The following is a 6,280-nucleotide window of genomic DNA, read 5'->3' as shown; positions in this document are numbered from 1 at the left end:
AGGTCCAGTGTTCTGAAGTTCTGAGGTCCAGTGAGGTCCAGCGTTCTGAAGTTCTGAGGTCCAGCGTGCTGAATTTCACTCGGCTGGTAAGTAGAGCAATTTGTTTGGCCCAAAAAACAGCATGGACATGTGAACGTGTAGACGTAATAACCACGTTCTTTCTTCTAAAATGCTCTTTTATAGATCTGATCTCGCACTACAGGCATGTTTATATTGTTTTCAGATATTTTTTAAAACTTTACTGGTGACCATGAGATTCCATCTTATTAACTTTTTCAGGACAGATTGGACAATAACCTAATGTATATAATAATAATAATAATAATAATAATAATAATACTTGGCCAAATATACTACTAATAGGCTACTACTATTTACTAGGCCTAATAATAATAATATGAATAATTTGCTATAATATAACAATTTATTTTATTTATTAACTTTATTTCACAGATGGTATTTTTATGATTAACACATGTATGGTGTAATAACAGCACTAAGATAATTCAGTACAGTAGTTGTTTCGAGAATCTGTAATAAACAACAAAGTTATTATGTAAATATTATGTCATTTCCATTTCCAACGCACTTGAAAGCACAACTTCTAAGTAAATAGGCGGCAGGTAGTGGTTAAAAGCGTTAGGCCAGTAACCGAAAGGTCGCTGGTTCGAATCCCGGAGCTGGCAAAGTGGAACATATCTGCCGTTCTGCCCTTGAGCAAGGCATGATGACGTGGACGTAGATTAGGGCAGGTCCCAGCACTTCTCTTTTCAGAGGGGTTGGGTTAAATGAGGAAGACACATTTCGATTGAATGCATTCAGTTGTTCAACAGACTAGGTATTCCCTTTACCAGGCCAATAGACATTGAAGACATTAGACACTGTTGAATAAAATGGGTAGCCTACTGAAGGTTTCACTGGTCACACTGTTGTAACCTCTAAAAAGCATACAGCGTGTGAACATGTCTCCCTGGGTTAGCCTACTCTCCCTCTATCGATGCCCACCAGCCGCTATCGGAAATAAATGACCGTTGGAGCGCCAGAGAATCGGTTAGCTCGGCATGCGCAGCGTCTCTTCACCCTGGGTATTGGCTCTGAGGCGCTATAGTGATGGATGTTAGATACTGCCCGTCTGACCCAAGTCACACACACTCAGCTCTCCGTCTGTGTGTGTGTGTCCTTTGTGGAAGTTGTAAGTCAGCTTTAAACCACAAACCTGTAGCTAGGACCAGGCTCGTTTGCACTTTTGGAGTAGTTGTTTTCTGGCCCGGTTTTCTGTACCAGTTCAGTGATGTTTTGAGAGGATATGTTTATTGGAATAGTTGTTTTCTGTACCAGTTCAGTGATGTTTTGAGAGGATATGTTTATTGGAGTAGTTGTTTTCTGTACCAGTTCAGTGATGTTTTGAGAGGATATGTTTACTGGATGTCCACCAAGATAAATTGTAGACCTACAAATGACTCAAATCTCAAAATGCATATGGCTACGGTACAAGTCACTTTTCTGAACTGTGCAGATTTTTTTTAGGAATGATACACCTAAAGGATGCAACTACTCTGACAACAATAAGGAATTTTGTTATTATGTTTAATAATCCTGTTCATTAATTATATCGGTTTTGATTGCATGATGGCTGCACACTTCAGTCTCTCTAGTGACCATTGACCTTATTTTGAATATATATTTAGTCTTTTATTTAATTGGTTAAAATTGAACAGTAAATCAACAGGTCTCGTGTTCATATTATCAAACAAATTGGTTAGAAACACTTCACGTTTATGTACAAAAGTGTAACAAAATATTTGGACAAAGTAATTACTAATTGAACAGCGCACCCACTTGGATATCAAAAACAGGTAGCGGGTAACCGAATATTTCCAGAGATCACGACATCAGATGCCCTAACTGTGAGTTTTGCGTGCACCTGTTGTCTGGGCTGGTACGATGGAACTAAACAATATCACCTTTGTGTGTGGAAAATAGCCGGATTATATTTTTTGGAGCATCTGAGTTATAGCTGTTGATATAAGGCAATGCGTACATATTTGGAAGTGAACTAAATGTTTGAATTCCTTTTGAAGAATATTATGACAGGCAGCCTTATTTATAAAGATCTTCCGATTCAAGTTTTTTCAGCTTTAGTATAGTATATTTAGTATACATTGTGTTACTGTATATTTTTAGTCTTGAGCGAATAACTTACTGCTTTTAGAATATCACACTGCTTTAAAAAAACACACACAAGAACCAACCTGTTATTTTGAAAGGTAAAAAAGTTGTATTGTTAACAAAATAATATGAATAATATTAATTTGAAGCATGATTTGAGGTTTCTCTTTTCTAAGTTTTGTAATAGGAGAGTCAAGTTGTTAATAAAGAAAACTGAATAAACGTAATTTTTTGGAACACAAAAATCTTCCTTCTTCTGGGTAGTACTGGTACTTAATTATTTTACCAAGTTTAAGAATTTATTTGGTCATTTGATTTATTGACCACTCTACATACTTCTCAATCTTCGTCATGGTTATTTCCTAAAAACAGCAAATTATCCCTCATCTATGAAATCAATTTTCTGTTCATTTTTAAGAAGAAAAAAAATACACGTGTCTATAGCTGTTACTGTTGGTTGCTCGATTTCTTTTGATAAATTAAAATAGGCCTACATCCACATGACATGGAGATATTGACTCTCACACATTATATTTATAACACAATGAATAAACAATAAAGTAGTTTGAAGTATAATAAACTGACTTTCACATGGTTCATGCTTTTCATCAAAACAGAGGATTGCTCTTGGAGTGCAACGGCTGACTGACTGTGGGCAGAATAATGAAAAGGGTGGCCTATGTCTTGCTCCTATCGATACGATTGGTAATCAATATCCAGTGAATAGAAATCGAAAGGTTGTTAAATGTATCTATTTTAGGTAAACAACTAATGATTCATTTGAAGTTGCTATATTCGTTTAAAAATATATATATGTTGTATACCTTTAAACAATGCAGTGTTATTTGCTATAGGCTAAGATAGGCTGTGTGACAATTTAATTGACAAGATCATTTTTGGTTAGTTATTCAAAATACTCAATTCATTAAATGTGTTTATTTGGTTTTATGTAATTTATGCTTTTTATGTAACCCACAGGCTAATTGTTTATCAAACTTTAATTGAAATATTTAGCCCCCATTTCCGGTTAAAATGGGTATACAGCTCTTAAAACACAAGAGGTCTCAGTATTCGTTGAGATATGTATGTGAATGTGAGAAGAGGCCTGTACCGTTCACATAACTAACGAAAACACTTTCTTCGATAGGCTACTTATCCCAATAGACCAACTCGACAAAGTTTAACGTTTTTTAGCAAATGGTTTGTTCAAACGGCTTTGAATTTGATATTTCAGGAGTATCAAAATGGCTTTTCGTGTTGTAATAAGTACATAAAATGAAGTAGTCTAAACATGGAAGTTTTTCTAAAATAATTATAATACTTAGTACATTAGAGCTTTCTTAAAGTTGTTGCAAATAGTAACATATACATTATATAACATTTTTAATCAATATATCAGTAAAATACATCAATATCATAAAAACAAAAATGAAATTTGGTATTATTTATAACAACAACAAAAATAGACCTTACGCCATTGTCAAGAATAAAGTCATCCTCCTCCTCATCATCATCATCATCATCATCACCATCATCATCATCATCACCACCATCCCCATCACCATCACCATCACCATCCTTTTGTCTATTTTCACCATTCTTTTATCTAATTTTCAGCAAATGACCGTATTAGAAAATAGCATGAGTAGGATATGGACTGTATGTGGGTGTGATCCAATTAGAGATCCGGGGTATATGAGAAGAGAGGCTTCACGTCTCTGAACCGGCACTTCAGTATTGCTTGTATATCATGATCATAATTTCCTGTTGTCTCCAATACATTTTTGTCCTTCATTCATTCATCTTTGTATTAACTAATTTATTGATCTGCTGAATGGATGATTGGCTGATTGATTGATTGACTGATCGATTGGTTGTGCTGTGACAGAAACCCAACCAATAGGGTAGATTTTTTCTGGACACAATTATAATCCCTTGCTATAATTACATTTAAATATAACATATATTTAATATTCTATATATATATTTTTCTGCTGCTCTCGTATGATCAATAAGGAAAAGAGAGGAAGTGTTAACATTTTATGTAATCCGTTTCTGATCCAATATGTGGCTCCTATGGTATAGCCTCGATAATGGCTTCCAGATCACTTTCTGTAACACTCCACACGAACAATACATCAATAAAGATATAAACCCACTTAAAATATAGAATGCTGCATACATTATGTGGGTCTGACGTTAATATGAATAATATCTACTTTACTTACTGAAAATACAGTGGAATAAAACTCCTATAACCTGGTTGCTAAGTAACAGAAGGAGAGATGGATTGAGAGGGAATAGTCGATCAATTCTGCAGGGAGGTGCGTGCGTGTGTGCACTTATGCTTGTGTGCGCATGCATGTGTTTGTGTGTGCTTGTGTGAACGTGCTTATATGTGCATTCTTTAACATGGGCACGTGTTTATGAAAATACAGTAAGGAGTGGCAGGGGTGTATGGGGTGAGGAAAAGGAGGAGCTTCCATTCTTTCATCCATAGTGTTCCAAGACAGATAGATATATATACTGTGTAGATCACAACATGCCCATTCAAATGCCCAACCAAATCAATTCCTTTATCTTGATGGGCAAATACACTCTAGACCTTGTATTTCTATAGGTCAGAGGTCACCTCCACCTCTCCAGAGGCTTGTCGGTTTAATTTGCTGTGTCTAGTTAAGAGAATATGGGAATATCTTATCTTCTCCACACAGAGGCATTGTCTAAATATACAGTCAGATATACCTATACATTCACAGCACAGCAACGCCCAACGGGGATACATTGATCCTCTAACACCACCTGAAAATACAACACCCCTCATACCCTTGATCCTCACGGACCAATAGAAAGTCCTATTATTAGATAATTGAACAGTCTCTGGCCAATAAGAGACGGGAATGTTGACACAACGAGAACATATGTTGAGTCAAATAGAGTGCATCCCAATAGTCACAGCGAAGGTGAAAACAATGTTGTGGATGCTTTCTGGGGCAGGAATTTGCTTGAACAATTTTGTCACATTAGTTCAGGTGAAGGAGTTGAGAGGAAGCCATTTTGGCTACTGAGAGCTTAGACTTTAGAGGACGCTTACGGCTAGTAAGATGGAACAAGATGACTATATGAACTTCCCCATGCTAATGTCAGGGGCTGCATATTTTCGAAATGATTGCAAGTACATGCATGTCATACAAAAACAGTAGAAGGATTTTGATGACATGTTGAATATTTAAAAAATATGCATGTACATAAACCTATACAACCTCTAGAGCCTTTTATTAAGAGGGTAAATAGATAACATTATGTAGTAAGCAAACAAAATGTATTTAGTTGTTTGCTTTTTCATCCAATTCCTCGCCCTAATCCAACATGTCTGCTCCTCCACCAGTCGGCTACAGTAAGAGGCAGAGAAATATGCCTGCTTCATACGCATAGCAATTTAGCCAACAAACAAAGACAGACTGAGAGAAAGGAAGGGAGGTAGGAAGGGAGGTAGGGAGGGAGGGGGGTGAGGGAGAGCGATGAAGAATGCTTGCCATTGCCTTTTTTTTTATAATGCATGGCCAGTTGGCCACAGATGTTTGTTGGGCATCTGCAATACCTGTCCTGTAAGTATTATAAAGGGATATTTATATGATATAGATACTGCCTTACTTTCAGTATGAGGTTGGTGTTGACGTTTGGCATATATCAATGCACAACAATTACTCAGCATTTGCTCTGTGAGCATAAAACAATTGACAGGGTTTTGTTGATATTTCTGACTGTGTGTGATCGAGAGAGGGAGATGGAGAAGGAGTGGGATGTAGAGAGAGAGAGCGAGCAATGGACAAAGACAGAAAGATGGGAGGGAGAGAGAGAGATAGAGAAAGAGAGATTGAGAAAGAGAGAGAGTTGGGCTGGTGTTAAGGTGATTAGTCTGGTGGGCTGGCGATAGAGAGAGTTGATCAATAACCTATTGATCTCAGCTGGCAAGTGTCAGGGGGATAGTGGGAGAGAGAGGGGGAGAGAGGGGGATAGTGGGAGAGAGAGAAGGATAGTGAGAGCGAAAGGGGGATAGTGGAGAGAGAGGGGGATAGGGAGGGAGAGAGAGGGGGACAGGGAGGGAGAG

The sequence above is a fragment of the Oncorhynchus clarkii genome, chromosome 28 (assembly GCF_045791955.1).
Source record: "Oncorhynchus clarkii lewisi isolate Uvic-CL-2024 chromosome 28, UVic_Ocla_1.0, whole genome shotgun sequence".
Lineage (NCBI taxonomy): Eukaryota > Metazoa > Chordata > Actinopteri > Salmoniformes > Salmonidae > Oncorhynchus > Oncorhynchus clarkii.
This window is presented reverse-complemented; position numbering follows the sequence as displayed.